This window comes from Coloeus monedula, assembly GCF_965178545.1.
Source record: "Coloeus monedula genome assembly, chromosome: 6".
NCBI lineage: Eukaryota > Metazoa > Chordata > Aves > Passeriformes > Corvidae > Coloeus > Coloeus monedula.
In genome coordinates, this window is record NC_138786.1 from 32,678,738 (window position 1) to 32,688,290 (window position 9,553).

Consider the following 9,553-nt stretch of genomic DNA (forward strand, 5'->3'; position numbering starts at 1 on the left):
GCATTGTTACTGTGCTGTCCTGGAAAGTACAAGCCATGAGTTACTTTTGTTTAACAGTAATTGAAATAACAACTGGATTGCATGAGATTGTATTTAATCATACTCTTGCATTTTTCCATGTTACAAAGGTAAGAACTGCCTTCTTTCATGGTGTCTGTTCACGTTCTTGATTTGTCTTCAAGGGGGAATGGAGAATTCAGGCCATGAAAAGATGAAAATCTTTAAGAGTTCAGAGTGAAAAAGTTCACAGGAATTGTGAGGATCCTAGTAAAACTTTGGAAGGAGCATATGGAATATTCAACACTTTTCTTAGGACTTTGTATATGAAGGTTGAGGCAGTTTTCTTTGTGCATCAGGATCAGATGCAGTGTCCCTCTCAGAAACCTGTTACCAGAACAATGCAAGCCCAAAAATCTTGTACATTATTCACCTCCTTTTCAGACACCTTTGTGATAAAGTGATTTGTAGAAGTGTTTGTCTACTGCTGAACTACTGCAAGTTACATTTTTTTTTAATTTTAGAGCTGGAATTTGTGTGTCAAGTGAGCAAAGAGGTTCTAGCCAGAGTGTGTTGGTCACTTATGGTCAGTTGGTCATTGTTGTAGTTTAACCTCAGCTGATAGCCCAACCCCATGCAGCTGCTCACTCACTTCTACTTGGTGGCATGGGGAGGAGACTCAGAAGGTCAAAGAACACTTGTGGGTTGAGATAAAGAGAGTTTAATAGGGAAAGCAAAATCTGCACACACAAAGCAAAACAAGGAATTCACAGCTTCCCATGGGCAAGCAGGTGTTCAGTCATCCCCAGGACAACAGGGCTCCAGCAATGCATACTTGGGAAGACAAAGTCATCCTTCCAAACGTCCCACTCTTCTTCCCCCCACTCTATATGCAGAGCATGATGCCATATGGTCTGGAATACCCTTGGTCAGTTGGGGTCAGCTGTCCTGGCTGTGTCATCTCCCAACTCCTTGTGCACCCCCAGGCCCCTTGCTGGTGGGGTGAGTGAGGAGCAGAAACACCTTGCTCTGTGGGAGCACTGTGCAGCAGTAATGAAAAGGTCTCTGGTTATCAGCTCTGTTTCCAGGAAAAGTCCTAAACATGGCCCCATGCCAGCCACTGTGAAGGTTATAACTCTACCAGAGTTAAAACCAGCACAGTCAATTAAAGTTGTAATGTGGCCTTGGGCTATCATAAATGCCACTAGGCAAAACTTAATTGATCCTGTAGCACTTACTATTATAATACAAGGTTGACTTTTCTGCAGAAAATAGTATTTGCTGTTCAGTTTTATTTTCTTACTTAAAGATTTTTAGGAGTCAGTCTTCTGTGTTAGGTCTGACATCTCTATTTTCAAAAAAACCTATAGCTGCCTTTTAGTGAGACTTCTTGAGATAACATAAGGCAGACTGTAAATGGAAGCAACTTAAATGGAAATTAAAGATTTGCAGAATCTACTTGGACTACAGACAAGCTGATTTCCTTATTGCCAAAAGAAGGAAGAGACACTCCCTCAGCTTGGACTGGGTAACCCTGCTGCCTTCTGATTACAAGTTCTGGTACTTCTCAGCCTTTGTCATGCATCTCTCATTCGAGAGAAATTGGTTCATCAGTCTGCTGGAATTCTCTTATGTTTTAGAAAGTTAAATCAGCTCACAGAAGGATCAAAGAAATCCCAGAGCCAGCAGAACGTAAGCACCAGAAATGTTCAGTCAAGAGGCAGGAATTCTCTGTTTCTGGCAGTGAGAGTGAGTAATACAGTAAGTTCACTGCATCTTGAGGGTTTGTAGCTGAAGAGCTCATTTAGCCATGTTCTGAATGAGTGGGCAACTGAGTTTATGACAAGACCATGAAGAAGGGAGAGGAGACATACCTTGCTGAATCCTGTTTTAGCTATTAGTCATTTAAGATGGTCTGGAAGGTGTTTAGAACAGTTTGAAACAATTTTATCAATTGCATCATTAAAGATGCTCACATTCTTCACATGCAAGGAAGAAATCTAATGTCAGCTACCTCCCCTCACTGTTTTAAACGAAAAAATACTTGTTGGTGCTCTTTATCTTTTTGATGCAGTGGGGATGATAATGGCTCTGTAAATAGGGTTCATATTGCTTCAGAGAGACAGGCTGGCTTGTGATTAAGACTTGTATTTGTGAAGAGGACATTAGTATCAAGTGCTTTGGGTTCTGATGCAACTGTCAGACTGAACAAAACATCTATTATTTCTGTTTCAATTTCTTGTTTATGAGTTATGAGAAGCTTGTCTCATAAAAGTAATTGTGAAGATAAATTTATTAATGAATATTGGGTACTCAGATAGTATGGCTGTGAGCTTACTGAAGAAAATCCAGTATGTAATCATCTTAAAGAGCACCTTTATTAAGTATTATTATGTAGGTCATTATATGTATCTGTTAAAGCAACCTATTTAAGTAACTGCATGTTAAGATTTCCAAAACAATTTAGGCAATTTAAGTACATATTATTTTCCAGCTTAGTGAAAAGTGTATTAAATCACTAAGAACCATTTAAACATCTCCACTTGGGTATTAATGTACCCTTAATTGCATAAAGGTCATGTGTGATCAGTAGCTCTAAGAGGGCAAAGTTTCTTTTACAGTTTGTTAAAAGGACCCTATTTTTACAGGCTAACAATGACAGCAGTACCTTAAAGTACTGAAAGGATTAATTTGCATGTTTAATTTGAATGTTTAGGCATGTCTGACCTTAATTCTGTTGCTACTGGTAGTTAGTAGATAGTGAATTTGTGTTCCTACAATTTTGTGTTTCATTTGAGAGTTATTTCTTTTAGGAAGATATCCAATTTAAAATAAATAATAACAAACCCTTTGTGATTTTCATTCTGTGTCAGAATAAAATATGGATATGTGTGGCTATATATTATGCTAATTTAACAAAGTGAAGGAAAATGGAAGTGTTTACATGTACTGTTGATGGGCTAAGGAATACAGAAAGAGCTTAATATGTTAAACTTCGAATCAGTGGAAAAGCAGATTTACTGAACAATGTTAAAAAGTTAAAAATATTATATATGCACATTTTGCACATTCTTAGGCATGAAAAGCACAAGATGCACCTGTGGTGTGCAGGGCACTGGGAAGGTCCCACTTAGTAGGCTTAACCATGGTCTATATCTCCAAAGGCTTGTTTCCCAACCAGGAGCTGGCACAGAGGCCAGCTTGGCAGGAACAACCCCTGTGCGTGCTGTGCTCTCCAAAACAGAGCAGAGACACTGCAGCTCAGGAGTTGTTTATTGCCTGTGCTAGCTTTGCTACCATATCCAGGAATTACTGGGAGGGGAAAGATAGTGTTGTTATTAGGCATATTCCAAAAATTTATAGATAGCTATTGCACAAGCTTAATACTGTGAATAAGCCAATTCCCATATCCAGGGAAGTTCTCTGGCAGTGTTTCATTTCGTAAGATACTTGAAGCTATAATTAATTGTGAGGAGAAAAATTTGGAGAAAGCCCCCAAAGGTAGAAAAAAATTTAAGTATTGCTGTCATGGCATATTTAACTCAAATATTAAGGTTTGCAAAAAACTGTAGCTGGAAGATGTTTCCATGATGTTCCACAGATGTTGTTTTCTAGGTGAATATAGTGTTGGCGGTAGACAAGTGAGCAAATGAGCTGTAGTCCCAGCCTTTCGGAGAGCACCGACTTCTTTGCCTATTTGGTATTTGCCAAATGATATTTGCCCATTACCCATGCAAGTGAAGAAAAAGCAGTTATCCCATGTTTCTTTCTATCTGGGAAAGATTGCTATACCATTCAAGAGATCAAGTTCATCAGTCTTTCCCTCCGTCACTACATATAAACTGGGCACGCCTTTAAGTCTCTTCCCTAAATGGTACAATCTAGCCAGTTTTGCCCCACTCAGTGCAGGGTTCATTCTGTCTAACAGTCTTCTAATAAATACATTATTACACTTTCAGTTCCAAAAAGCAATCAGTATCAATAGTGGAAAAAAAAATAGAATTAAAAAGAATCTTACTTCTTTCATCATTTCACTGGCTTTAAAGACAGGACCTTAGATCTTAATGACTATTTTGAACCTTATACTCTGTGTATAATCAGGTGATTCAGGCCATACATTAGTACAACATTCAGGGAGCTTATAGTCAGGAAATTGTATTCTATTATTCTGTAGGAATAGTATTGAGTTTTAGTCTATTTTCAGATTGAGCTAGTGAAAGCTTCTTGAGGTCATAAATAGGCAGAGGCACCTTAATTTATTTTATTTCTATGTTTCAAAAGCCATAAAGGATTATTCATTGTCCTTCATAATAAATATTGATTTTTCAGGAAAATGGTTTCACTTTTGAAATTACAAGGTTATTCCTTCAATTATGCTGTCAGTAACCTTTATGTAATACCTTGTTTCTAATAAGGCTATAAAGATTTTATGACAGAATAATTTTCTGTGGAAAAACAAGTGGAAGTTTAGCTAGTTAGCTTATTTATTGATGATGCACAAAACATCACAGTTAGGAACATTTGTATTATGTTTTTGGTTCTGCATGGCTGGTAGGAATAAAAATTAAAGACACTCATTCAGTCAAGAGCAAATGGTAGAGAATATGCAACAGAAAGAAAACCTTTTCTGGCATTTTTCAAACAAAACTGAATTTTTGACTGATTCTTTTAATTTGCATACAAACATAAAAACTTAATATATGTAAATATACAATAAACAGGTGGTGGAACTCATTTGCAAACAGAGCAAGTAAAAAAGGAAGAAGGTTTTTTAAAGAAGCATTTTTTCTGTATGAAATATTAGAACTCTCTCCTCAGAAGCTCTCTGGATTCTTTAAGGGTCTTCCTGCTGTCTGGTACACACGGGCAGGAGTTTTTCATTGTGTTTCAGAATGGAGACTAGGACACCCCAGCTCATAGTCTGGTGTGCAGGGCACAGGACTGCTATTTACCATGCAGATGCATGGAGAATCCAGTTAAATACTTGGGAGTAATACTTTCCATTCCTGGGATCAGAACAGCGTAAGACTTGAAACAAATTTCTGGCAGTAGGGAGGAGTGTTTCTTTTCTTATCAGTTGTGTTCTCAAATGTGGTCCAGAATGCTTCAGTTTGGCAGGTGAGAAATGCATAAGCTGTGTTAGTAAAGAGTATCCAAAGAAATTGGAGGTCAAACTTCCTAATGAGCTTGCATTTTTGCCATGCTAAATATTCTCTCTCAGAAAGAGGAGGAGCTGAGATGAGAGGTAGAGCAGTTACTAAAAGTTACAGAAAGACAGGCTTATACTGGAATAAGTACAGCATCCATCATCATATTTACCAAAAGTGATCAGAATTGAACTATGGTGTTATTAACAGGTTTGTGATCAAAGGATCCAATGCTTGTTTCATAAAAATAATACCTCTATGCGTAGCTTTGTAAGGGTCCCCCACATTAGACATGAGCATCTACAGACAATGAGTAGACAAATCCTCCCATTTTTGGTTTTCAATTGTAGTGTTGATAATCCCTCTTTTCTTTTGGTTTGTTCTTTACTACTTCTATTCACATGGTATTTGCACAGAATTTTTTCACTTCTATTTGTCCTTCATTTTTATGAAGACTACAAGAGTCTTGTTGAAATTGCAGTCACAAACTCTATTGAACTGGTGCTGGCAGAAATAATTGTATACATCACTTGTTCTTTCAAGTGCTTCACTAGTAGCAACCAATTATTTCTATCACCAGGTAGCTGACTAATGGTGGAGAGGTCATTTGTCCTGGAAAGATCTGATCAAACTGCTGTGCTTTCTTTGTAATATGTTTAAGACTTATTTTATTGTCAGGGTTTTGGGGTTTTTTTCAAAAAAGTTTAAGTGTACACTGAGGAGACTATTAGAAGGATTTTGTAGAATCAGACACAGTTCACTGCAAATACAAGAGTTTAATGTAATGCACTGTTTACAGTTTTTCATTGGGAAAAAATAGAATTGAACAAAATGTCCAAAGAGTCTGGATAGCTCTTCGTGAAAAAAGTCATCTTAAATCCCAGTAACTAACACCAAAAGTCACCTCCTGCTTTCAACCCCCTTCATTAGTATCGCATAGTAAAGAAACACATTTGTAGAATTCTGCTTCTCAATCAAATATGTTGATTACAAAAATTCTGCATGATCTTCTTCGTACACTGTAGCTCTTTATGCATCTTTTGTATATGATAGAATACACTTGGCCTCTGAAGCTCATTAAGTCCTTTACAGCTTTGCAGTCCCTCGTTAGACTTTTTCAATCTTCTTGAACATTGTTGAAATTTGATAGCTTTTTTTTTTAAAGTAAATAAACTTCCACTTTCTAAATTTGCTTCTTTGCAAAACGTGGTTACATCTGAAAATATTTAAATTTCTAACTTAAGCACTGTTTGTTGGGGGTTTTTCTATTACGGTGTTTTATTGTCTATTTTTTCCTTATGTGTTTTTAATACTTGATATATATAGTTTATGTTTGGATACTTTTACATCCTAATAATTCCTTTACATTCCAAGTTAGGAATTTGAATAAGCAGGTATTTCTGCAATAACAATGTGATGTGGCTTATCAACAGAAATCTGAATCAGGAACTGGGCTCCACTCTGTTTGCTATGTTTAGCAGTGCTTACTTGCTTCAGTTAGCTCCTTTATGAACAAAATACAGACTAAAGTTACCAGTGCAGCCAGGTTACATTCATACCTGTGGGAAAATCCATGAATGCACCTGAAGGTCTTGCTCTGCCATACAGTGTACCTTTTGAAGGGAGCTTTAGTGTTCCTTCTCCAGCCAATGCAAGGGGTATTGGTCTCAGCAGTGGAGCGCAGACAGCATGACTGCAGGTATAAATGATGAAAACTCCCAGCCTACACTGTAGGAATGTACTTTTAGCCTGTGTATGGCCTTGTATGCTGCAGCATTTTCAGACAGTGTTGTTTGAGTGACCATCATCTGTGGCCCAAGTATGCCATAACCATGCAATACTCCAGTAGCCAGGAAAGGGCATTTAGCCAACCAGACTGAAGCAAGGGTAAATAAGAATTTAAACCATAACCCTGAGATCTGTGCATGAACTTTCCTTAATTTCTAAATTCTATCATTTTTTTCAGAACCAATGTGTTAAAGAGGTATTGCAGGTTTTCTAGTCTGTACAAGTTCTTAAACTATAGGTTCTTAACACCATAGTTCCTTAAAATCTTTCAGTAGTCATTGAGCAATCTGACTAATTCTTATGATATGATCTCAACCTCTCTCCTGGGGAGATCTGTGGGCAGTAAAATGTGTTGTTTTGACAGAATTTTTTTTTTCTCCCGCCCTATCCACCCCCTGTGTATTATTCATGTTGCTATCAATTTTCCTTAAACAGTAGGATCAAGAAACTAAGTCACGTAGTTAGTGTGAGACAGTGAAATCTGTGATAAATGTAATTTCCAGGAGAGATTGATTCCAGTCATTTGCAAAGACCACATGTTAGAGTGGTGGGATATATGTGTTTTGGTTTGGTTTTTTGGTTTGGTTCTTTTCCTTGGGCTCATCATCAGACTGAGAATTTACTTTGTTTACTTAAAGCCTGCCTCATGTTTTGAAGCATTCTTTTCATGATCCTTCCAAGCCCCCCTCCCTTTATGGTTTTTATTTGCAATGCTACTGAGCTGTGAGGTTGATAAAGAGCAGCAGAAGTCACAGCATTTCTCTTTGGAAATGAGATGGTTGCCATGGAAATGCTTCCAGCTGCTTCTTGTCCCAGTTAAGAAAATAATTTTTAGACTCCTATATTACAAGGTTAAGCTACAATGTTTAAAAACTAAATCACATAGCTAATTGATTTAAAATTAAGATCAACACATTCCTTGTTAAATATCTTTGGGCTGATAATCACCTAAAATTCTTGACTCAAATATTTGTGCAGGTATTTATAAAATTTTTTTTCTATTTGTTTTTGTTCAGATGGAAAATATTTTCAACTGATTTTACTAGATGTGTTTTTGTAGTAGAAATTATCCTGAAAGCTGACTGATACCTACATAGGTAGTGTTTAAAATATGACTCTGAGTTTGACTCATATTTTGCAATATGCCAAATCTGGGTCAGACTGGAAATGCTAGATACTTTTAAAGTTTATTTTCTCCGAAGTCCAGACATTTGATGAAGTGTTGGTTGTTTTGGTGGTCTCTAGTCAACCTCACTTTCAGCAGGATTATCACCAACACCAGTTCAGTCATGTTGTGTCTAGCTAGTATTAAAAATTTCCAAGTATGGAGGTTCCACAACCCATCTGGGGAACCTTTTCCCCTGCTCCACTACTCCAGGTGAGAAAGCTTTCCCAAATGTCCAGTTTGAATCTCCAAGTCGCAGGTTGTGGTCGTTGGACTATGTTGTTGTTAGATTATGGGAGTAATCATGCTAAAAGCCTGGTGAGGTTCAGGTGAATAGTGACATGTAGAGGAGCTTTAGTTAACATAATCAGTGAAAACTGGAAGGCACAAACTTCTCTGCTCCTAAGGTTATCAAAGGAAAATGATTAGACCATTGTCCCTGGTGTGAAACACACAGAAAAACTCCCAGAGCTCCTGGCACAGTGTAGTATTTCCTACAGGGGATTTGCTATGGGATGCAGGGGAAAGGGCACTTTGCAATTGTTTAAAGGTTATTATGGGATACTTTTAATGGGGCTCAGGGAGCCTGTAGAACTTTCTATTAAATGTTTAGTGAAAGGCCCAAAGGTCAGAAAAGGAGGGATCCATGTAGCAAAGAGGAACAAGCCTGGTTTGATTTCTTTCTTGACCAGTCTTTGCTGGTTACTTTTCATCACCTTAGCATCCCCTGGGTTTTTTTAGTTCTCTTATTTTCTGTGTTTTGAAAGGTAGCTCACTCTTCTTTATCTCGCTTAGCTTTCCCCCTTTTTAAAAGATAGGCCCAATGCAATCCTCTGGAACCTCCATTACTTCTAAAGGGTAATTGTAAATGGTTCAGAGAGGACTTTTGCTATTTCATAAGGTACATACAGAATTTTATCTGTCCTTGCTACTTTGAAAATACTTAACTACTTCAGGTTTTTTGAGATATTTTTCACTTAATTGGGCCTCTGGTCCTACTCCTTCATTAAAATTAATTTCATTAAGTATCTGATCACTGTTTATGAAGTGAGCAACAAAAAAATCTGTGCCATTTGCCTTTCTCCCTCGTAAAATAATGGGGATTTCTGTTTAACTTCTTTTTATGTCCAATCCATTTACAGAATATTTGTTGGGTTTTTATGTCCCTTGATAGCGGTAACCTATTTAATCTTAACCTCTAATTTTATCAAGATCGGTTATTGTGTTATCCCTATATAGTCACTCTTAGGATTTGTCCTTTGATACCTCTTGCTTACATAACTTCATTCTGACTTCTAAATTCTTAAAGAACCCTTTAGCCAGACCTTTTGAGCTCCTCCTGTGGTTCCTGTCTTTATTCATGAGAAATAGTTCGTCATTTAACCTTCACTATAGTATCTCTTATTAACTGCCAGCCTGCTCAAAGAGCCTGTCTCTTTCAGACTCTTAGCAAAAG